The 26394-nt window shown below is 35.2% G+C and overlaps 1 long non-coding RNA gene and 1 other non-coding gene across 2 annotated transcripts; both read left to right on the top strand.

Annotated features, from left to right (window-relative positions):
- Positions 1-18829: 18829 nt before the first annotated feature.
- LOC131034815 (uncharacterized) lies at positions 18830-20002 on the top strand. Its single transcript, XR_009103850.2, has 2 exons — positions 18830-19095; positions 19195-20002. It is a non-coding gene; the product is annotated as an uncharacterized LOC131034815 (long non-coding RNA).
- Positions 19238-19324, top strand: LOC131034839 (small nucleolar RNA snoR109). Its single transcript, XR_009103857.1, has one exon. It is a non-coding gene; the product is annotated as a small nucleolar RNA snoR109 (small nucleolar RNA).
- Positions 20003-26394: the final 6392 nt, after the last annotated feature.

Genomic DNA, 26394 nt, shown 5'->3' with positions numbered 1-26394 from the left:
TTACATCATCTTCAGGTAACCTCATTATCATGCTCATCTTTTTCTAAAATTCATTAAAATACTTATTCAAGGCACCTGAAAAAGTATTCTTCACAGCCTTAATGTTGTTCTTTATCTGTGCATTGACCGATAGGTCTTTGGACCATTCAATATCCCCAATTCCCGATAGGAAGTTCTAAAAATAGAAAAATAATCATGCTAATAGCTGACCATATTTGAACTTTTGAGTGTTGTCCTTCTTAATGGATTCTAAATTTTGAAATAATTGACTCCTAATGGCTTCACAGGATATCATAGTTTGCATTATCAACAATCATTCTATGTGTTGTATGAATTGTTGTAAATGGAACACTGTTAAGTCTACTAGAATAGAATACTCGGTAGCCTATCACCATTGCTTCTAGCTTCACCGCAAGGTCTCTAATATTGTTGATAGAAAAAACATGCTTATCAGATGTAGAATCGGTTAATTTGAAAACAATATCTTTTGAGATTCTTCTTAGCACAAGAATTTCATCGGTTGAGAAATAACCCGTTACAACCCTAATAGCTTCCTTGGTTATTGTATGAGTCCTTTCTAAATACATGTTCTCTCAGTGGACTCAACTCAAAATGATTCTTATGTGTTCATCCTCAAAATCTTCAAGAAAGTAGGCGGCATTATGAAAACCTTTTTCAAAAACCCTAGCATATTTTGCTTCAATTTTTCCATTCTTATCACAGAGTGATCTCAGCTGTGTATAGATGTGTAAAGTTCCTAAATCTTCTATCTTTCAATCTATATAGCTGGACAAGTCACCTTTGACTACAACACCACTCAGGACTTGCGACAATGCATTATAAGACGTAATTTCATTTCCCTTTAGAGCTTCCTCAGGCTTAGCAGTCATCATCAACCTCTCTACAGTCTTAGACGTAGATGCCCTTCTAGATAAGCAAATTTCAAAGTGGTATACTCAAAGAAATACCTTGTTTCTTGTGCGTCGCTCCGTTTCCTAGTTGAAATGCCCAAATGCACACCCGTTCACCGCTTGGTAACTTTCAATTCAACTTAATTTCTCTAATCACAAAGCAATTCACGAATTGACAACAAGACAATCTTGTTCAGCTCTGCAATTGCATCAATTTTTTTTCTCGAAAGAGTTAGGGTAAAAATGATAAAGTAAAACTTGTTTTTATCCCTTTTTACCAACTGTAATAAATGCTCGCATTTTAGGTTACAAACCCTAATTTCAACGCTTAAGTGAAATACCGGTTGATAACACGTCAACAAAAGGTCACCAAAATTTAAAATTCAAAAATTCTTTCCCGCTCATTTTACAAGGGGTCCGAAGATGTTTTACCATTAAGCTCCCCTTAGCCATGTTAAATAGGCTTAAGTCACCGGTGTTGGGTTCTCTTCACTTGGTGAAGGAATAGTTTCTTCTCCAGACGAATCTTCAATTTTCTTCTTCCAAGTCCAATTCATATCCTCTCTAGTTTCCTCAACATCAACTTTCTGCTTGCCTTTCTAATCCTTGAAAGAGTTGACCAGTCTGCCATTTCTTGATCTACAGAACTTTGCTAAGTGCCTCGGGTTGTTGCAGTGATAACAGACCATACCAAATAATCTCCAAGGTCCTGCATTTCCTCTTATTGTTCTTCTTCTATAGTTCATAGCCACATGACCAAAATTATTACAAAAGGTGCAAACAACATTTGTTACCTTTTCCATTTCGAATGGACTAAACTAGTTGTCATAGGATCTCTGCCAGTTCATGTTTACCCAGTTATCAAAGTTCCTTATCCAGTCACCATTTGGTCTGGGATGCATGTGTGGTACAGGATTGTTTGCTCCATATCTGCACTCAATATGTCTATGCCCATACATTCCACATGTGTGGCAATGACCTTCAAACTTTCTAGACACATACCTAGCATTATTATTGTAATTTGCATTTCTGATAGGTTTGTCTCTACAAAAATTTGCAGTATGACCGGTCTTATGACAAACAAAGCAGACAGGTTTAAAAACCTTCGTACCGGTAGTCTTATTGACTTTAGGAGCAGTTTTGTTCTTTGGATATTTTCTCTTTGTACCAGAGGCTTCACCTTTTTCAGTTGTATGAAAACCAAGTTCAAAGATATCACCCTTCATTCTCTGTGATTGAATTTGTTCTTCCAGCATAGTAGAACTTCTGGCAAACTTTTCCAATTTCTCATTGGCTTCAGTAAGCTTTTTGACAAGATATTCATTATGCTTAGACAGGTTCTCTTTCAGAGATGATGCCAGCTCAAGATCTATCTTTAGATTCACCTTTTCTTCCATTTCAGCAATAAAGTTCTCATGCATAGTGTCTTTTTCCCATTTGATCTTTATAATCTCTTGATCTCTTACCTTGACAAGATCTTCAACAACTCTTTTGGATTCCAGTTCCTGACTAATGCAGATAGTGAGACCTTCTAGCTCTCTCTTAGATTCAGTTTCTCACCGTTCACCTTTTCAACTTCTTCTGCTAAAGCTTCAATGTTGGCTTCATCTGAAGAACTATTATCAGATATTTCTAACAGTTTTTCAGATAGCTCTCTCCTTTTGACTTGAGAAGATTTCAATTTAGCCCTAAGGGATTCAACTTCATTTCTGCTAGCTTCTAGCTCTCTAGCCATCTCGAAGTAGCTCCTGTCCCCCACGGTAGTTTCAAGACTCCCTTCTAAGTGGTTAGGCTTCAAAGAAGTTAGGCTCTGATACCAATTGATGGACTTGAAAAGAACTGAGAGGAGGGGGGTGAATTAGTAACACCAAATAGAAGACTACTTCAAACACTAACTAGTAGATGAACTTAAGCAAACATTTAAACAAAATACATTTTATCCAAAATGATAAAACAACATCCACAAAAAGTAAAGCAAACACCATAACACAAGTGTTTTATACGTGGAAAACCTAAATAGGTAAAAACCACGGTGAGATGGAACTCACAAGTTAACTATCTGCAGTAATAGATAACTTACCGGTTAAGGCCTTACAAAGTGCTGTGCTAGGAGCGAATCTTGTTAGAGATCCCAAGCTTGATTAGAAGCTTATACCCTGTTAAGAGTACTACCTTGTTAAGAGTAACCTCGTTGGAGGATTTGAGAATCCAAACTAATGGATCACCTTGTTAGAGGATTTGTACAATGAAGCTTGCTAGAGCTTACTCGGTTAGGGGATTTGATTATGTTGTAATGATTAGAAAACAACAAGAATAGATTGATCTATTTTGAGTAGCACAATATTTGCTTGATCAGATTCTTCTAAGTACATTCAACACTGCTCTTCATCTTAACACTTATCACTCTTCAACAAAAGCTTTCACTCTAGATGCATACCAGTATTCGCATACCATCATTCTCTATCAGTTTCAAATGATTCACTAAGATGTCTTTAAATAGACATTCAAATCTTATGTCGGCCTAAAGAAATCAAAACACAATTTCCTAGGTGCAGTGTATCTAGACAAGTAGTCATAACTCATCACAAAAATGACCGTCAAGAAGTCGGTGTTGGTAACTCATCACAAAATCAGATACCGGTTAGAATAGTCAATACCGGTTGGAACAAAACACGTGATCCATTGTCCTGGAATCTTCCGCTTGATCTCCATCTTCATCTTTATCTTCATTTTGATGTCGACTTAGTATAGCCATAGGTTATCTCTTAAGCACATATTGGTTGACACAAAGTATCGGTTAGAGATAAGCCTTAAACATACCGATTGACAGTGTAAACCAATTGAAGTTACACCGGTAGTCAATGTAATCATATGTGTGTGTGAGAGTGTTTCATCAATGACAACAAGTGATGAATACATTACAATCATCATCAAGCCAACAATCTTCTTGCTCCAAAATTACTTCAGAGATCCTTTATGCATTTTTATTAAAATCCTCATACCTCAATATCATTACTTCATTGAATTGTGAAAATTAGGGATGCAATTAAATTGGTGACTATCATCTTAATGTTTAAAAGAGTCAAGCCTTCTTGGAATGTGTAGTTATAGTATATCCTTAAATAAGATTTCATCTCTACTTCACCTAAGTGGGTGGCAACCGATGAGGAAGCTGTCTAGGGAAGTTGACCTTAGAAAGGGTTGCATACCCACTCTTATACCATCATATTAGATAGGTTTTAAATTGTTTTTATGAACTACGAGGTCTCTGCGCCTTCACATAGGAAAGGCCATTTGTGATGAGCCCCCGAGACACTAGGTATGGCCCTTAGGTCTTGCATGTCCGAGTTTTGATTGATCTTGCCACTTCTTCACAATCTTATGCATTCTCTATTTATCTATGAAAATTAGTAAGTGATTGTTGTAAATTGATCCAGTCAAAGTAATGATTCATGATAATCATGTACCTAACTTCCCTCTAATCTTGTGTTTGAATATATAGACAAATAGACATCTTGCAAGTGTAGGTATAGGAGGTCCGAAAATCACATCATGAAGGAATGCAAGAGAAACCTGGGTAAGAAGGAGTTATATTATGTTAGGAACTAAAGAAATAATTAAGTTAATGGTTATCAATTAATCCTATTTGGAAATGATAACTTGTTATTTGCTATTGTTGCTCGAAGTGTACAATGTATTTTGTTGTGGTTAAAAAAATATATTTTACAAAAATAGAAAACTATGGTGTAATTCATTTATGTTTAGTTGCATTTATTCAGTTTGTACATTCTGGGAATTGCATTTCCAATGAAATAATGTGTTATTTGTGTTCAAGTAAAAAAAATCTATTAGTGGCGTGTCATGTTTACTTGGTTAAAAAGTGGGCATGACACTGGTGCTGAAAAATAGAGGAAAATATTAAAGTGGAAGAAACTTTGAAAGATTCAATTAAGCCAAAGACTGAAGAATGTGAGAAGCTGGAACAAGAAGTGAAGAAAATGATAGACTAGGATTTCAGACCAGTGAATGTTCAAATTGGAAAAACAAAGACAAAGGCAGGGAAGTTAAGGTAGAAGTAGAGAGAAACTTGAAGATGCAAGCAAAATGTAGAATCAGAGATCTATTGCGAGAAGACCGCCAATTCATCAACTGAATGCTCAAAGGTACCCATCATTTAATGGTTATTGTTTGTTTTCAATGCAATAGTCTTGGACATAAAGTTGTATGAAGAAAATTAACACTCAATGTTAATATTGCAAGAAGTTTTCTCACAAAGCAAATTACTGTAGGAATCATGTTGTGAGTCAAAATCATTATCCAGTTGGGATGAATAAGGTGAATGTGATTTTTTATGACTATTATCATCTATGCAACGGTTATGGTCATAAAACTAATCAATGCAGATCTAGAATACATTCAACAAATTCAGTGCAAAGGAACATTAAATGTTACAAGTACAAACAATCCAGACATTATGCAAAAAAGTGTAGAAATGTGGTTGGTATGGAGAAGTTTGTAGAGAAGAACGTGATTAAGACTATTGAATGAAAGAAAAAGGAAGTCATGGTATGGAGAAAGAAAGAGGTAAATAATGAAAGCAAACATGATGTATCAAAATCTGATGCAGGGACATCTTCCTCCGATAATTGAGCTTGTTGCTTTAGATCAAGGGGATTTCATGAGGAGAAAATTCCATCCCCCCTTTCTAAAGTAGTTCATGTTGTGGGTTAGACGTGACTATGTTGGATATGCAATCTTGTAATTTGGTGAATATGTTGATGTCATTGATAGGAACTCTTTTTGGCAGGTAAACCCTAGAAGTAATTGGCAAGATAAATATAGGACTTCAAGACCAATTTTCTACATTATGCGAAGAAAGGGGTCTAAGGATCTGAGTAGTAGCTGAAGAGCTGAAGTAGAGAAAGAGTTCACATCATTGAATCTAAGATGTTTGTCGGGGAATCGAGCATTGGATAATTTCAATATTTGGAAAAGGTACAATTGGATGAATTTGATATTGAAAAGATTAGGAAGATGGAAAGCAATTTGGATGAAGCAAAATTACAAAAGGTTAAAGAGTTAGGGTAGAAAGGATTAGATTTTTGGAGAAAATTTCCCTAGTTTGAAAATGAAGATTTGATCAAGCTTGTTTTGAGTTGAGTACAAAAAAATTGCTTCGTGTTGGACAAACCATATTCAATTTAAAAATTTATCATTTCAATAATCACCGGGCTTTGCGATAAAGGAACTATTCTGGTAAAGGAGACTGCAAAGAATAAGGAAGTTGAAACCCTAAATGGAGTGACGGAAGATCAAAGAGCGTTGTTCATTGACACAATTATTAATCTTGTGGTAAGGTATGTTGCGTACAAAATCTCTTACAAAATTTGCTTCAGAAACAGGGAAGGTTCTACCTCGGTTAATGTTGTATTTGTTACGTATAAGCTTGTTATGGAGGATGCAGTTTATGATTTGTGTGAATTATTAAGGAGATAATTGCTAGAGAATATTAACATGACAAATAATAAAGGCTACCCCTTCCGGTTTGGTTCTTTGCTCATATGTTTAGTAATGCATTTTTTGAGATCTTTGTCTTTGAAGGAGAATGTGTTGTGGAATTCACAAGTGTCGATTGTAAAGCATATTTATCAGTGGTTGAATTGTTTGGAAAAAGAGAGTTGAAGCATGTGAGGATTATTTTAAGTCATTTAAGGAGGTTTGGTGTATTGTCTGGTATCCCTTGCTACTATTCTGCTAAGGAGAGTCTTGCCTCCGGAAAGAGGAAACTAAAAGATATTGTATTTTCTGGTTCTCTAAAACCTAAGAAGAAGAAGGAAGACCTAAAACAGAAAGATGTAATTGAATTAGATGATCTGGTATCTCCTATGGTTGAAGGAAAGTTGGATGTTGCAGAGCAAGGAGAAGATGGTTCAAAGATAGAAGCAAATGATATACAAAATATGTTGGAGAGATGCAATGATGCTCAGAGAACTTTGTCAGAATGCATACGTGAAATGAAGGACTGTATTGATAGCACCAACATAGAATACATGCATTGTCTCTAATGGTCGAGTACTATGAAAAATTACAAGGTGAAAGCTGAATCAATTGAATTTGAATTAAATTCTATTGGGAAAACATTTGATTTTCTGAGTGATAAAGATGGCAGTTAGAGGAAAAAGGTAGATTTTTTGCAAGTTGAATTATTGTTACTTCAAAGACAAAAAGAAGACATTACGAGCATATTCTGGAAAGTGAAAGTAATTGTTAAAGCTAAATTGGAACATTTTTCAGGGCTTCTTAGAGATGCAGAAGAATATGAATAGAATCTGTCCATTCCAGACAACTTATCTCATGCCATTGACTTATTAGTTGGAACCAAAAGTTTATCAGTGAGTATCAAATTGGCATTGCATTCCTAGAAGGTTCTTCTTCCGAAACTCAAAGAGAAATATAAAAGGATTTTTCTAAAGAAGAGCAGTTAAAAAGTCTTTTTGGTTTTTGATACCTTTTATTATTTGTTTTTGTTTTTGGAAGGACCCTTTGTCCTTGATGTCAAAGGGGGAGAAATGGAGAAATATGAATGATATGAGTAAGGGGGAGTTATCTATAGATATACATGTTGACATGTTTATATTTTTGAGATTTTTCTTTTTGAGATGTTTTGTCATTAATGACAAAGGAGGAGATTGTGTTAGATTTATGTGAATGTTGTCATTGATGTCAAACCTGGCGATTTGACTAGGACCAAGTGTGACATGTTGAGAAACAATGAAAGATAGGTATGTATGTGATATTGAGCAATAGTGGAAGGTAGGTATGTATGTGATATTGAGCAGTGGGGCATGTATGTTTTAGTATTTTTCTAATCATGGTTTGTATCAAGTTTTAGTATTAGTTATTACAATTGAATTGTTATCTGGATGTTCGTATCGCAATATGAACCATGAATCCTATGCTCTGGAATATGTAGCATCTATATCTTGAATATGGAAGTCGTTTTGCTTGGAATTTGTGTTCATGGACCTGTATCTATGGGTTTGGTAGACCTTTGTTTTGTTTCGGCAATCGAAGTGTATAGAAGATCTGTGAAGGCCGACTTGGTTACCCCATTTTGGTCAAGGCATATTTGGGTAGCATGCCAATCCGAGCAATATGTATACATATGTATATATATGTATACATGTTATGTGTGTGTGTGTGTGTGTGTGTGTGTGTGTGTGTGTGTGTGTGTGTGTGTGTGTGTGTGTGTGTGTGTGTGTGTGTGTGTGTGTGTGTGTGTGCGCGCGTGCGTGTGTACATGTATATATATACGTACGTACATACATGTATATATGTATATATATGTGTGTGTGTACATGTATTATATTACACACACACACACACACACACACACACATATATATATGTATATGTATGTATATAAATACATATACACACACATGTATATATGTATATGTATACATACATATACATACATATATATACATATATATACTATGTATATGTATATACATATATAGATACATACATATATATACATATGTATGTATATAAATATATATACACACACATGTATATGTGTGTGTATATGTATGTACACACACACATGTATATGTGCGTGTGTGTATATGTATGTACACACACACATGTATATGTGCGTGTGTGTATATGTATGTACACACACACATGTATATGTGCGTGTGTGTATATGTGTGTGTGTATGTGTATATGTGTGTGTGTGTGTGTATGTATGTATGTGAATGTGTGTATGAAGAGATAGTATGGTTGTGACATATAAACAAGGAAAAGGAAGTGAATTTATATGATCAACAAAGTGTGATGTGCATAAGAGCGAAGTGTGGAAAGTGTGTGTGCAGTTACAGTGTTGCAGTAATCCCTTACCAGATTCGCTGCAAGCAGTTGGATTAATAGATTGAAGATAGTATTGCAGTAATCCCTTACCAGTCTTGCTACAAGCCGTTGTGGATAGATTGGAGAGATCCCTTATTGGATCTGTTGTGAGTTGTTTTAATATCTATGCTTATCTTGGAATTGACCTCATGCATTTGGAGATGCAATTTTCCTCGGTTCACTTATTTCTATCATAGTGAGCATTCCGACAGTGAGTCATATTGTAATAAGGCAGTGAGCCACCTTGTTTGTAATCACCATATAACTAGTTATATTATCTTAAGAGTTAACCCTCTATTGGTTTTCCATGTATAAAAATCCGGTGTCTATCTTGTGATTATGTTTTTCATTTCTTCTGCATTTGTTGATTCATATTGATGAGATTAATTGCTAAAATATTTTGAAAGGTTTTATAAGTGGGAATATTGATTCCCTCATCCTCTCAGTATTATGGACCATTCAACCATTCAACACTTATGGCATGGATTGCACAAGTGAGGGTACAAATGATGATGACGTTGTGTAACTCATGCCCCTAGTCACATTGGCATGTGTGACATATAGCCAGACATTCTTTTAGTCTAGGCTAACATTTGTGTGGAAGACACATTGATAGGTCGCACAACCAAATTAATAAAGGGGTAACATGCACCACACTAGAAGTAGTGGGTGTAGACACCTAAATCTAGACACTTAATTAAATGAATTTTATTTGTTTAATTATCATGTATCCACCCATTAATTAAACTAAGGTTTGATTAATATATCTCTTTTTTCTATCTAACCATTAATTAAATTCAAATATTTAATTAATATTCGCTTTCTTCTATTAATTGAATAAATTCTTTTTATTTAATTAAATGCCCTCTCCAACATTTTAATTGAATTTTACATTTAATTAAAACCCCTTATTCATATAAATAAATCGAATTCCCCACTTGCATTTTCATACAAATGCAAGTTGCATCCACTTTAGTTGAAATAAAACATTTTATTTTAATTAAAATCCTATTTTTCTCCCACTTGCATTCTCCTACATTTTCCATTAACCTCCTAATCATTCTTCTAGAACATCTCAAATCACACTTAATGAGCTTAATTCTTCTAATCATGTCACATCCCTAAATTTGGGGAAGACACTTCTCCAAAATTGGAGCAAAGCCTTCTAAATGTATTTAAGACTTTATCCTTTTCAACAAGTTAACTTGTTGAGTTCCCCAAATTTGTAAGGCTCTTACAAATTAACCTCCAAAGTCTTTCAAACCATTAAAGGCTATTACAAAAGCCTTGAAGGTTTCTCCCTTCACACAAGTTAAACCTCCAAAGTCTTCAAAGAGCTTTTAAGGCTCTTACAAGACATCATCCCTTCAACTCATCAACCCATCATGGCTTGTCCCTTTGACCATCTTTTAACTTTGCACAGGAGTTGAACCAATGGATAATAGCCTGCATCCTTGAATAAATGCTTTATCCAACAAACTTGCCCACACGAGGTTAACCATTAAGTCTTCCCAAGCATTTATTGTTTTTGTCCTCTCCTCTCAAGCAATCCCATGGTGACACTTGTCAACATGAGATTGGGTTGAAAAAATCACATGGATTGATAACTTTCAATTCCAACCCTTGTCAAGATTATTCAATCTTGGCCATCCGTTTCACCAAATATTCTATAAATAGAGCTCATTTTCTCATATCAAGGATCTCATCTTAGTTATTTGCATCTAAGCTATAGCTAATTTGTCTTGTGCAGGTTATCAAGGAATTCCATTACCATCTTCAAGCATTTTTAGATCATTGTAGTTGCATTATAGAATATATCTCATTATGTTTTAATATATCATGTTAGTTTCTTTTCCATTCTAGATTAATCTCATCTTCATATCATTCTCATGCTAGCTTAATCTCACACTAATCTTCTCGTTTTGGTAACATATCTAGTTTCATATCCATAGCATATCACTAAGATCATAGTTGCATACATTTAGATCTTAGAATCATATATCTCTCGCTCTTTAGGTTGTCATCCTAGAGATCAAGTGCTCTTCCAAGCTGAGAGCCACTTTGAATTTGAAGGATCCTAGGAGATAAAGGATAATGAGACGCTTTTAAAGTTTTTGGTTGATTAATATGTTTGGATCATTTGATCTATAACATAATGTTTCATTGGTGTGTTTGAGTTGTTTGTGTCTTTCTTGCAAGTGTCACTCTTTCGAGCATACAATGGGCATTTGAGCTATCATAGGAATTGATGTAATAAGTTGTATAGATGGTGTGTTAAATGGCGTATTGTAGATGCCTCCCCCTGAAGACGAAGGTGGTATAAGTCATGATGAGTTGGCATAAAAGGGTTGATAATGCCTTCCAAGTGTACCCATAGGGGGTAATCCGATCGATACAAGTTGGGTACTCTGTTGCGGTGTCGCTATGGGCATTTGGGTTTGTTGTTCAATCGGGAACGATGATGGGGGTTGTTGTGGAGGTGTTTTTAGTTGAGGAGGTTCTCGTGGAGTAGCAATCACAAGTGTATCGAGTGATGCAACAATCATACCTTGAGCAACCATATTCGCAAAGATGAGGTTTTTTCAACTTTCAATGATTTCGTCGACTATTTGGGCATTATCTGGATATGAGAGGAATATATCAACAAGATTAAATTGAATTTCTCTCTCATTGGGTTGATTAACCATAGTTTCATTAGAGACCATCAGATTGAGTGAGTCATAACTGATAGGAACATTTCCTAACACGAAGGGATTGATACCTAGATCGGGGTTCAGTTGTGGGTCAAAATATCCTACTCCAAATTGAGAAGGTTGTTGTTCCATTGCTTATCAAGATCAAGATCGAGTGGTGATGGGCATGAACCATGAGATGAAAAGATGTGATGATTAAAATGCAACACTAATTAATTGAAGGATTGGGTAAATTAATTGATTTCATCGAGTTGATGAAATGAGGGAACTAAGATGAAAGCAATGATTGAATCGAAGATGGATTGATTGAGAGATTGGCTCTCAATTACAACTGGATAATTTATGAATAAAGCAATGTGACACTAAGGTTACTCAAGTGGATGCACTCAAGAAACAAGATAGATCAATGTAAACTAAACCTTTGGCTTGAGGTAATAAGGTCGCAGTGATACAAAAGATTATACCGTGAACATGATATAGTCGAAGAGCTGATGATAATTGTTGCATGAAAAGGTGTAGACTATTGCAATTTGGAATATGAGAACTATAGGATTGATTGATTGATTTGACTGACTTGATGAAATGGATGACGAATTGAATGGAAGGATTAACTGATTAACTAAAGAAGGATTACTGATTCAATTGAAATTTGGATGATTTAATTGGTGACACAATTGATTAGATAAAAGATTGGACTTGATTAAAAAATCAATCCTTGACTTAGGCAATATATGGTGACGATGAGGACATAGAGATGTGAAATGACAATAATTTGACAACACAAGCTTGAAATGATGACCAAGATTTGACTCAACGACAAGGACGACCAAAGTGATGACACAAGTTAAGATCTTGGTAGGCGATAATAATAATACTAAAGTGAACAAAAACCAAGTTTGGATAACTGCAAACTTGCAGGACTTGATAGATTTCCCTAAACTTTAGAAAAAGAGTAGTATAGCAAGGCAAATGGCGTTCTCACTACTTCTAGATGCAAACTTGACGTTTTACTGGATAATCTCATGGTTTCCTTCAATGAACCCGCGATTTCAATGAGACTGAGCAAATGAGAGACAAAATAACAACAATCCCACCATTTGAGGGTGCAAACCCGCTATTTCGAAAATGAGGTAAATTGGCTTGAAAAATTGGCGTTCCTGCCATTTAGAAAAGCTTGGTAAATGACCTATATATTCTGACGTAATCCTACTATTTCGACAAATGTAGTGAACTGAATTGGCAAAGAGATAACATTTATGTCATTTTGATAGACTGAGCAATTGACTTGGCAAAATAATGACGTTCCTGCCATTTCTACATGCACTGACTGAGATATGACCCGTGAAGTGGGTCCAATGGGGCATTATAGAAATGTGTGAGTAAAAATATGAGTGTGAAATAAAGATGATTAAAATAAAAAAGATAACAACCTATAAAACACAAATCAATCAAACACACAAGATAAGGATGATTAAGAAGGAAAAACCAAATAAACAAACACAATATCAATTAAGAATGCAAACTCTAGATTCATCCTTCAATTTGATAGTCCTTTGATTTGACGTGTGATCAATTTCTATGGTTCCAAGTGTGTTTGAAGGTGCTCCATGATCATGTGAAAATGCAAGCTAGATGAAAATGGATGTAATGTAATGGTGTAAATGAGAGTGATGTGAGTAGTTATTTCAGCATTACAATGGTATGATTATGGAAAAGTGGATGAATTGCATAGAAAATGGAAGGGTTAAAATGGCATGGATGAGAGAGGAAGAGGCTTGGGAAATGAGACACTTGTCATGGAAGAGGACAAGTGGCCATCCTCAAGATGTCATGTGGAAGGAGATTCCACACTTGTCCTTGAAGAGGACAAGTGGCTTAACCAAGGATGATAAGTGTCCTTGAGAAGGACAAATGTCAAGGGGAAGAATGACATGCATCTCTGAGGACACATATCTACTTGGAGATAAACACCTAAATAAAGATATTTTCTAAATATTTGGAAAATTAGAAATGTACGCACACATGTGAGGGGGGGAGGTTAGAAAGGATAGGGTTGGTTACAACCCAAGAGTTATGTAGTGGGTTAGATTAGAAGAAGGGATAAATGATGGTTTAGGTTAGGAGACATGTGGGGAAATGGGGGAAATATGATTGATTGATTAATTGATTCTATTAAAAAATGAGGAAAGGATAAAAAGTAAATTAAATAAACCCAATTATGCATTTGATTTACTTAATAGAAGAAGGGATAAGATTTAATTAATTAAATGATTTAGGGATATAAAACAATTAATTAAAATGAGACTATTTCGTAATTAATAAAATTAATTATATAGAAGGAGGGAGCACTCATTAATCAAATAATGCGTAAAATTATTTAAATTAAAACCGTTTGGGATAGCAAAATTCAATTAATTAGATAAATCAAATTTAGGTGTTGTGTAGGGTGAAAATGAAATCGAGTAAACTAAGACCTAATCCCACTCTCATTCACACATTAGAATATGAAAGAGCCTAATGAGATGATTCACTTTGACTTCCTCTTATGAAAGGGAGTCAAGGAATATCTTTGGGGTTTCTATTTCTTTGCTGCTATGAAGAGGAGATGAGCTAAATGTAAACAAATGATAAACTAAGCTAGGGAGATGAACAAAAGTGATGATATAATCTGAAATAATAGAGAAATGCAAAACTGAAACTAAGATATAAACTGCAAAATAGGAAATGAAACTCAAATGTGCATCTGTCACCAAAAAGTGAGCTGGATTGAACCGGACCAGGGTGTTGAGCGCTCTAGTCCTTGTTACTGTACTGGTCTAAAACTCTGAAATCTGCAAATTGAGACCCTAAGGTGTAAAACTGCCAAAAGATGCCCCAAAACTTAGAGGACCAGGGCATTAGGTGCCCTAGTCCTAGAAGACTAAGACCTTTTTCTGGGTCTAGATCAGTCCTTACAAATTATGGCTTTCCCAAAGTTTGTCGCTTTGTCGGATTTTTGTACCTGCACCTGCAACTTGAAAAATGGTGTTTGGTGGTTACATAGGGTTTTACCTTAGTCAAACTCCTTTGTTTTGGTAATTTCCACCTACACAAATAGCCAATGTAATATTGGAATATGTGTGCCCTATAATCTCAAGTGTTTGTAAGATCCTAATGAGCTAGAATGCAAATTAGAGTTCTACCTTATGTTTTGAGTATAAACCCTAAATGAATATAATGTAAATGAGAATGCTTCAAACCACAAATGAAACAATGGATCTAAAGCAATAATGTAAAACTAAAAACAAGTGTTGTGAAACTCATATAAAGATATATAAATAATATAAAACCATACCAAACCCTAAGGGAGAGGTACAAGACAACCAACAATCAATGATCTCTTATTATTCTTCAATATCTCCAAAGTTTCAATTGATGATGAAAATGGTTGATGAAGATTTGATGAATTAGTTGATTGAAGACTTCACATAAACTTGCACTTTCACTTCACAAGAGGCTCCTTCAATTGCTAGAGTTGTCAGATCATTCAAATGAGGAAAGGAAATGTTGTATATATGAACCCTAACTTTGTTTTTGATCATAGGACAACCGAGAATTGATATAATTTCACACAAAGTTGGATTTAAACATTATAATACCACAAAAACATAATCCCAAAAATTGGGGAGAAAAAGTCGGGACCAAGATGAATCACCATGGTTCGACCGACTTTTTTCCAAATTTTTAGGGATGTGAGGTATCGTGATTACAAAGTAAATTCCCACTCAATGCGACAATTCAAGGTGTTTGGATATGCACAATTGGGCCTTGAAGGTCGAAATAGGACCTGATTAGGACTTTAATGAATTAAATTGATAAAATAAAAAAGGGGCACACCTGGGGTTAAGGACCTAATCTTATGATGTGTGGAGTGGTAAAAGAGGACCTTAGATTTAATCAAATTAATTAAATGTTTAAAGAGAATCTAAAATGCAAAATGCAACACACTAAGGCGGGTGCTAACCTAAGCATGGAATTGTACCACCCAATTAAGGATGTACAATTTATGATGCCACAAGTGTCTATAGACATAAGTTCAACTTAGTGGTCATATCCTTGGAAATTATATTATAAATCACATTGCATAGTGCAATGGGTCTGAATAAATCAAAGGGTTTGGGCTCCTTCACCTTGGGTATCAAAGCAATAAAAGTTGATCGCAAAACAACCCTTTGCTCCCTACACTCTTTAGCAACCTTCTAAATATATTCCCTTATAATGTCCCAATATTTTTGGAAGAGTTCAGTTTGGAAACGATCTGGTTGCAGGGCCTTCCTAGCCCCTAAAGAGAAGGCAACCATTTAAATCTCATCCCTAGAAAAATGAGCCAAAAGAGACTCATTCTACACATCCATAATCAGATTGGGTATGCAATCAATCAACTCATCTTGAGCTATGAGGTGCACCATGGTGGAGGAACCAAGAGGTCATGGAAGAACCTTTTGGCATCACTTCTATTAACTTTGATATCATCTATGCCAACATTATTTGCATTGCTAATGCTCAAAGATCTTATTATGTTGCCTCATAATCTTAGTAGACAATTAAAAGAAACTAGTCTTCTTGTCCCCTTCTCTGAGCCACCTAACTTTTGTTTTTTTATGCCAAAGAGTATCCTCCATCCTTATCACTCTATTACAGTCTTCTGATAGCTTGGTCTCCTTCTCTCTAAGAGTCTAATTAAAGCTTTGCTTTGAAATAGCCCCCTCCATAGTCTCTAACTCACTATCTGTCTCTCTTCTATTCAAAAATAAATTCCCCATATCTTCTTTATTCCATGATCTGGCTTTCTTCTTGACTTCTTGAAGCTTCTATTCCATGATATACCTCTTACAACCACTAATACTAATTCTCCACCAGTTATCAACCATACTGTCAAAGCTAGGATGCTCATACCAAAAAGACTCCATTTTAAAGGGAACACTCTTGGTTTTATAAGGGTTGCATAAATCTAACGAGATAGGCCAGTGATTTGATCCCTTTAACCTACAAGACTTAAAAAAACAAATCCCCCAACTCTAACAACTAATCTGAATTGAGTAAGAAGTCATGCAAGTTGCTTTGAATGTTATTAGAATCGAGTCTCTTATTGTTCCAAGCAAACCACTATTATCTAGATCTAACATCAGCCAAAGTGAGATCATCACAAAGGTTCTTGAAGTCTAAGTAACCACAACTCCCCATCATCCTACCTCCCATTTTGTCACTTGGTGCTAAGGCAACATTAAAATCACACCCAACAATATAATTATCCTCACTATGAAGGCCCCTAAAGGTCCAAAGATGGTCTCGCACCACCACATGCTATGGCTTTAGTCAGAGGACCATACACATAATAGATCAACATCAAACTACCATCCTTCAGATTCCCACATCTGATAGACAAACAAAATTGTGTAGCTTCGATAAAAACACCTATAATGTTGCATTTGATCCACGGGCAGACCAAGCCACTTGCAATACCAATAACAACACAAGCCACTCCCCCCCACCATTAGCCCATAACCTTGGTATCAAATCCTTGAGCTTCTCCTCCATTTTAGTTTCTTGTATAAGCACAAATTCTAGAGCCTTTATAATGATCAACTGTTTAAGAGAATGAAGCTTCTAAGGGTCATTAAGGTCCTTGATATTCCAACTAAGAACCTTCAGTGAGAATTTGGGACAAGGAGGTGCTCGTCTCCAATAGTGACATACTTCCTAATTGACTCTTGGGAGCCATTCTCTAGGTCCTCAAGAATTTTAGTCTTGGCCTTATTGACTTTTGATCTTCTACCCTTGCCATTGACACCGGCTACATGAGGGATGTCCTAGTTCTAAATTTCTTTGTTCTCCTTGTGGTAGTGGTCCATTCCATTTTTTGATATATTGTATGTTTTTTATCCTTTTTATATTCCATAGCCTTACATTCCAACTCCTTTGTTAACACATGCCCTCTGCCACTTTCTACCACATTCCCTTTCGCACCCTTAAGTAGCAATTCTACCTTTATAGGCACCTCTCCGTCCTCAAGTGTGAAAGGAGAAACACCACTATCTTGACAGGGAGACCATTGAAATCCACCATGAGGAATATGCAAATTACAAATGTCATGAGGACACACCAACGGGGCGAATTTTGATTTCAAACCATTGCTCGACTCGACCATACTGTTGATAGGTACAACCCTTCTTTTAGCAGAGCCCCTTGAGGCCAACATATGGTTTCTCACATAGTCATAACTAGCCCCTACAAGCACCTTCATAACATTTGCCACAGTGTTGCGATTTGGCCTATCAAGATTGTTCATACCCTCTAAACCCATGGGTATGCCATTGCCCCCACAATCCCTAGCCTTGTGATCAATTTTCCGACACTTGAAACATTGGATAAATGGACCTTCAAAGACCACAACTTATGTCCACAATCCTAAAGTTGAGGAGAGCCATATAAAAAGCCGAATTGGTTCACTGAGATCTAACCAAATGCAAATTCTAATTCCAACCATTCGCTCGTCCTTGAACAAAATCTGCTCGCTTCTAATGTAGCTACCTAATTGTCTCCTATCACCTTGAAAATATCTTCTGAGCAAAGTTCTTGTGGCAATTTGGATAACTTGATCCAATAAGGGACTTTTTAGAGTTGCTCCACTTGAAGATTGAAGCCTAGATTAGGCACAAATGTAGAGCCTTGCTTTCCCCATAAACCATGGGCGACCTTTTAGGGTACAATCTCTTCCCAATTCGAAACATTATTTGGATGAAACCAAGTGGAAGAAAGCTAATGAGGGGGTTTGCTCCTTTCCAAACCAGTCGCACCAAGCCCTAATCTAAGCCAAAGTGGGCTAGATCCAATGAACTTGGTAATGACAACTGTTTGTTTCAATTGATCCGCTTCCAAGATGAGCAGAGCATTTAGAATGGCAATATTCAGGATCCCATCCGCTATGACAACATTAACATTGCTGATGGCAACCTTGGTGCAAAGCCCTTTCGCTGTTGTGAGAGAGGGATTATGATCTACTTCAACAAATAACTATCCTAATTCGCATGAATTCCTCAAGGTCTCCTTCCCTACAACATTTCCTCCATTCTCTCTATTCAATACCCCTTCGCTATTAGTGCCCTCGACTTCCTTTCCTTCACTATTGTTGTTACACATTATGAAAAATTGATTAAAAGGTAGATGCCCCGAATTTAACTTACTTTATATAAATTTATTAAAAATATATATACTAGTCATTTATTGAAAAGAAGATAACTCATTCCTACACAAAGTTGTTTGGGAGAATTCTAAATTAATGTTAGGGTTACTTTATTCCCCTACAACCTTAAAAAACACATTTTGCCTCCGAAAAGGTCCTCATATCCCTCGCAGACCCTTAAATTGGTGCGAGATATATGTTAGGGTTAGGGTTAGGTTTTGAAGAGCTTGTTTGCTCAGTATACATTCGCTGTGATTTAGCATTTCTATTCAAGGATTTCATTTGATTCGCTGTGTCTGAAGCGCAGGGTTCAGAGGGTTTCTTGTGCGTTTGTCAATATTCTTCGAATGATGCGGTATGTACAGTGAAATTATTTTTTTCTCCATTGTTAAACTGCTTGCACTTTACAGTAAGGGGCATTACAGTTTAGAATATAATAGGCTACATGTACCAGGAGATGGGCGAAATTTGATGGTCCACTTCTTGCTTTGCCACAGTGGCTGTAGCTACACTAATCATTTCATAGAAGCATATGGCCGTGCGCGATTTCTCATTTGCTCATGGTTACCGCGTTTCTTACATTTTTAGTTTAACTTTCTTTTCACATTGAAGGACAGAGTGGAGAGGCAGATTTTTTTCTGCTGCCTTCCCTTAGTTATCCTTCGGACAGAGAAAAATTTGTTAGCCTTGTGAAAACATTGCTAACATGTCACTATCCAAGCAGACCGTTTATCTCATTACATTGTGGTTGGTCTGTGTCAAATGGTGCCCACATTTTATATTTCCTTTGATAAATCCTCAGGGGTGGGATCGCAGTGATTCAATCGTATTTTAGGGTTACTTTCGAATTTTGTTTTTTAACGTGTTCTTGTATTTTGGATCTTACACAATTTAGTGCTGCATGGTTGAGGTAATGGATCGATTTGCATTTTTGCCTTCAATTTTTAACATAGCATTTTCTTGTAATTTAGCTGTTTTCCCAACCTGCTGGATAACCTAGTTGTATGTGGTATCTGATGTGAATCTTTCTCATCAGATCTAAAGAAATTATAAAACTGCGTGCACCCAAAATGTTGCATAGAAATTATTTTCATTCATTTATGCAAGCTAGAGCTACATATGAGTTGCCATTTGGCACTCCTAATCACCGAAATTCATCCAATGTGATAGGAAACCAAAATTAGCCTTATTTTTATCAGTCTCGCAATTTCCAGGCCAGCGGATTCAGTGCCATAAATATAAATGATGGATCATTATTCTGATTCCTGTTAGTTTATTTTATCCAATGTACAGTAACGGTTTATTCCTGCTTTAGGGTTATCTTTTAATCAGTTCAAATGGCCGTAGAGTTAGGGTTGTAAGTGTTTTTTAAATTCTCCTCCTTGAAGGGGGTTATATTTCATTTTCATTTTTATTTATTATTTAAGTTGCATTCTTTACAAGTAAAAGTGAAATGATGATGGAGAGCTAAGTCCAAGAAGATGTACGTATAAATGGTGCTGATATTTTCCTTGGTAACTTAGCTTAATCTTGTTAATGTTTTGTGAGGAATCATTTACCATTCTTCTGTATATTAAAGGTAACATTAATACATTCATAGGTCTTATTTAAAGTAAAGACTTGCAACATTCATAGGACTGTTTATTAATGTTTTGTGAGGAATCATTTACCATTCTTCCGTATATTAAAGGTAACATTAATACATTCATAGGTCTTATTTAAAGTAAAGACTTGCAACATTCATAGGACTGTTTATTCCTAAAAATGTAGTTGGGTAGCAATGGTTGGAAATGTAGGGATAAAAAAGGAATTTCCAAAGGGAGTGGAAATAGTTTTAGATTTGAGTTGTCCATTGTCATCGTTATGTCGTTGGCAATATAAAGAAGTCGATGTATTATATTGAGTGGAAAAGGTTACATGGACTAGGCATGTTTGGGTGAGTTTATATACATCATAAGAGGAATATCATTTGTATATTTAATTTCCTTTATGTACTTGTGCAATCATAACACTATAGATTATTATATTATTGACGTTGTCTTAATTCATTTGCTAAGACCTATGAGGGGATAGGTTGGTGTGTAGGGAAAGGTGAGTAAACCTGTCACAAGTGATGGTGAGACCAAGATGGATAGGGACATTGTCTTGGGCCATTGTTTCTAGATGTTTGGTGAAGGTGCCATGCTCGTCTCTCAAAGATGAGAAATGTTATCTTTGGTCATATCCTAAGCATGAGACCTTAATCCATGACCTAGAATGGGCAAGAAAGAGGAAAATCAGTTGCATTCAGCTATTTGGTGATAGTAAGCTTATTGTAAATTAGATAAGGTATCTTCGTGTCACAAAAATCATGCTTTGAATAGAGTTTGAGATTTAATTTAGGAATTTGGTACTTTTATTGTACTATATATACATTGAATGGAGAATGAACATGTCGATAGGTTGGCTCCCATAGGAGCACAATAAAACATTCCAATTGACACTTGACTTCTAGAGGAGCACAACACAGCATTCCAATTGACATTTTGGTTTCCATATTCCTATTGACACCAACAATATTATGTGAAAGTTATGTTAAGAGTTTTAATATTTGATAATAACATTTTGAAAGTGATCAAGAAATTGTTAATTTTTTTGTAAGAAGAGTGTTTAGTTGTCATCAAGAAAACTTTTAAACTAAGTTGCCAAAGGGATTAGTGAATTAGACTATGAGATAGTGGAGGTCTTCAAAGACTAGCAATTTGAAGAGATGAAGTTGTGTGATTTAGAGGCTCAATTAGGGACTACTATCCAAAATACTTTGAAAAAAATCTTGCAATTGCAATTTGTTTCTGGTTTTGAGAAAGAGGGTTTCTTTGTTTGATAGGTATTTCAGGGATAATCAAATTTTGGTGAAGGAAGAAAACCAATATAAAGAGAACCTTCATATTCAAATCGAAAACACTGGCTTACAAGATTTGTTTGATAGGTATTTCAGGGATAATCAAATTTTGGTGAAGGAAGAAAACCAATATAAAGAGAACCTTCATATTCAAATCGAAAACACTGGCTTACAAGATTTCCTTGGGTTTAACTTTTCAAAAATCCATTTATGTAACTTCTTCAAGTGAGAAAACATAAAATTTTACTAGTTTTCTTGATGATATTATTGTTTTTTAAGGATTCTAAAGAGCACTTATCCCATCTGAGGCAAGTCTTTAACACTTGTAGGAAGTATGGTATATCTTTCAACCTAAAGTACCTATTATTTTATTACAAAGTTATATTACTTAGGCATGTGGTTTCAAAACATGGGATTATCATTATATCAAAAGGTCAAGTATTACACTTTCTTTACCATTGTCAAGTTACAAGAAAGGTCTTGGAAATCTCCTTGGAAGAATAATTTTTGTAATAAGATCCAATTCCAATATAGAAAATATTTTGATGACACATAATTGCTATGTTGAAAAAAACCACTTGTTTCACCTTGACAAGGGAAGGTAAGAGGAGTTTTGGTACCATAAAAGAAGTCATAACAACCACCCCTACATTGATAGACCTTGATGTTTCTAAGGAAACCATTGTTTGGAGCAACCAATTTCTTGTTTTAGTTAAGAAATAGAAGGTTTTGAAGGGAGGTATTATTTTGTCGAGAAACTTGTTCTTATAAGAAGTCTTAAAAAACTCAAACATTTGATTTTCAATAAGAAGATTTATTTAATGGCTGGGTAAGAACTTGAGTGACTAAAGGGTTCTTGGATAACCAAAGTGATGAGTATGATGCTGAAATTAAGATGACCAAGTTGGTCAGGGGTAAAGGCTTGAGTGAAATATTGGTTGAAGGGTTAGAGAATGTCTTAGTACTCCAAAATCACTCCCCAAATGGCTGCACCTATGTCTTCTCTAAGTTGGGTACAATACATGACTCGTTTTTTACAAATTGGTGCATGGAATGTATAGAGCAAAGATGAGGCATTATAGGCTACAATCTTTCTGTTATGTGCTCTTGAATGGTATAATTTTAAAGAAATATTTTAATAGTGTTATGAAATGCAATACATGTTCCTTCTTCAAGGAAGAGAAAGGTTAGCAATCCTTCCATTGCAACTCATTCATGTTGAACAACTCTACATTGTGTATCTCTATTCCAATAGAGATCTATCATGCAATGTAAATAAATTACTTAAATAAATTAATTAAATAAATTACAATATTTATTTAATTAATAGTGAAAGAGGCAAAATGAATTAATTAAATAAATTAGAATATTTTTTAATTAATTAAGTGTTTACATTGGGGATTAGACTTTGTGGGAGTTATCAACCCACCTTTTAGTGTGGACCACAAATGGGTGCTTGTAGCTATTGATTATTTATCCAAGTGGACAAAATTTGCTGTAATAATTGTAAACTTTTATGAAGACTTGGTTTTACAAGGTTTGTTGTTCATGAATATATTGTTTTGGAAAATGCTTTAGCTTTTGTAGCTAAAGCTAAAGCATTTTCCAAATAAGAACCTTATTAGGATCATTCAAAAAATAATTGAAGACAATTCGAGAAGTTGGAACACTAGATTGAAATCAACCTTACGGTCTTATCGGATCACTTCTAAAAGGTTTATATGACATTCACCTTATGTTCATGTGTATGGAAAGAAAGTAGGGTTGTCTATTTTAGTTGAGTTAATAACACTTAGCCTTATTAAGGAGCTAAAAATGTTGGAAGAAAATTCAATGGAAAGGAAACTTGAAAAGTTGGTGGAGTTGAAAGAAACAATCAATAAAGTAATGAAAACAATGGAGTTGCACCAATCATAAATAAAGAGGTCATTTGATAAGAGGGTAGTTGTTAGAGTAGCCTTTGAAGAGGTCATTATTATCGAGTGAGATGTGTTGAAGAGTAGCCTTTGAAAGAACGTCAAATTTGATTCAATGTGGTATGGGCTTTATGTAATTTTTGAGTACAAACAACACGATGCTTTTTGGCTATCCAAGCTAGATGGAGAGGAAATACGAATCCAAGTCAAGGGGATTAATCTCAAACACCACTATTGAGGTAATATTTCTCTCAAGCACCACTATTGAGGTAATATTTCATCTTTATACATAGTAGGGTAAGTTTCTATGGCAATAAGTGTTGTAGCACAACTTTTCAGTATAGTTTTAGCTTATTTTTTCTTCTAAGTGTTGATGCATAGTAAGCTAGTCCTTTTAAAGGTCTAGTTTGTTAGGTGTTTTCAAGTTTCAATTTGTCTTTTTTTTTTGAATTGCATGTTGATGACAAATATCTTGGTCATTTGAGCATCAACATGAGACTAATACAAGCTCCTTGTGAGTAAAAACACATTTGAGATCACCTCTGAAAAATCAAGAGTCACTACTTAGAAATCTACTTTTATTTTAAAATCACCTCCATATTAGAAGCCAACTATGGAAGACAAATTTTCACAACTTAGAATTCCACTTTGGATGTACCCATGGGGAATTTGAACTTAGGTCTGCACAATAAAAACCCAACATTTTAACTAATTAAGTTCAACCCCTTAGGCAATTTGTCTTTTTATATTTGGAAAATGCTAATATTAGTGAATTATCAAGTCTCTTCATTATTAATAATCATGGATGTGACCCCATTAGTTGACTAGTGTGAGCTCTTTTCAATATGGTAATCATTCCTTTGGGGTGATTAATGTCTATGATTCTAATGATGCTATTGGAATATCTTCTCTATGATATTGGATTGCCAATTCTATACCAATTGGCCCTTGGGTATTGTGTGGGGATTTTCAACACAATTGAGATGCCACATAAAAATGTGGAGCTTTGGCCATGCACTAGACTATTGGTGAAAGAGAGGCTTGGTTTTTTATATGTAATAAATCTTTTCTTTCATACCTCAATTTTAGCTATCATCATGACCTTACACCTTGGAACATGTGGACAAACTTGGGCTTTAGGCCTTATAGAGTTTAAAGAAGCTTTATCGTGTCATGATTTCAACAGTCTTTTTTTACTTTTGCAAGTTGTTATTTGTTATATTTGTCAAATTATTGGTGGAAGTTTTCTTATGTGACTACATTCCCATATAGCTTCACATTGGATGAAAAAATTCAATTTCGAAAGCTATGAAGAGTCAATTTTTCTTAAACACGTCTCTACTCAACCACAAGGCCATGGCAACACATATCCAACATGTCTAGAATATTGAGCTATGTCCTTTAAAGGGAATTGGATGGATTAATTAGTTGAATGATTCCCTAACCCGCATATCTTAATTTTTTTCATCTATGGGTGCCAACTAGCTCATTTTTGTCGTAGCTCATATGAGGCTATAACCTAAGAGCTTTGCCTTACTATCATTGCCTTGAAAGCTTAGCTATTTGATTCCATTGGTCATAGTTAGCTAGCCTAACTATGATTGTGGAAGCAAATTATGAATTCTTATGCTTCTTGTGATACCTAAATCAAGGATTGATTGCATCGTCTTAAAATGGAGACAAGTTGTCGAAGAATTTTTTTAAAAGCCTTGTAGGCTCAACAATCTTCTCATACCATTGAGAGAATTCATGAAGACCATCAAATTTTTTAGGAGTTACTTGGTATGTTTCACTATTTTATCCACCATTATGAGAAGGTGTCTATACCCTAGGAATACACTTTTGTAAGACAACATGCTTTATAGCAATGTCTCAATGTCTTTAAGTTGTGTCTTGCCACCTTTTGAATGTTCAATGCATTATTTGTGACTAGTTTCTCTCATAGAGTGTCATAGAGTGAACTCAAAGAGAGTTTTTTAATGGGAATGATAAAGCTCATGTCTTTGATGGCTTCCCTTGTTAATTTTTAAAGGCCTTCTAGCATATGATTGGTGACAACCTGCATAATGCGTACCTTGAAACCATGCAAATTGGTTCATTAAGAAACATCATAAACAAAGACAATATTAATTTCATATCTAACATGATTGACCTATAGGATATTAACTATTGGTGACCAAATACGCTATTGGATATCTCATACAATGTTATAGCCAAAGTGTTGGCTCTCAAGCTACACTCATGTTGCAACTTATTGTCAAAACATAGAAGACCATATTTGTGGATTCTGCCTTCTAATTTCTCTAACATCTTTTTAATAGGAATTATTTTGATGATTATTTTCTCTCTATGACTCTACCCAATTTAGCTTGGCTTGACTCTTTCCATTGCAAGTGCATAAATTTTTCTTTTCATGCCAATCCTTCTAAGCTTTGGTAAGTGTGATTGTGAGAATTGAGAAGAAACTTTAATATTTGCTCTCCAAGCCTCTCTCGTTGGTAGCAAAATCTTATGTCGATTTGAACTCTCATGTTTTACTATTTCTCATCCTAGGTCCCTTCCAAGAATTCTTATATGAGGGTTAAGAAGCTCCTCAAAGATTTTCTAAGGGCTTCCAACAAAGGACATCAAGGATTTCATTGGGTGACTTGGGAGTTTTATTGTTTTGCATGTGAGATTAGAGTCTTGGATTAATTTCCATACATAGACAAATCATTGCATTATGTGCTAAGTGGATCGCTAGGGTGCTCACAAGTAATGAGGTATGGAGAATTCTTTTTACCATTATATTGGCAAAAACATTCCTTAAGCTCATTTCTGGTAATGTTTATTGTACCGAGGTCTTGCAATGGGGACT

Source organism: Cryptomeria japonica, chromosome 3 (assembly GCF_030272615.1).
Source record: "Cryptomeria japonica chromosome 3, Sugi_1.0, whole genome shotgun sequence".
Classification (NCBI taxonomy): Eukaryota; Viridiplantae; Streptophyta; class Pinopsida; order Cupressales; family Cupressaceae; genus Cryptomeria; species Cryptomeria japonica.
This window is presented reverse-complemented; position numbering and strand designations above follow the sequence as displayed.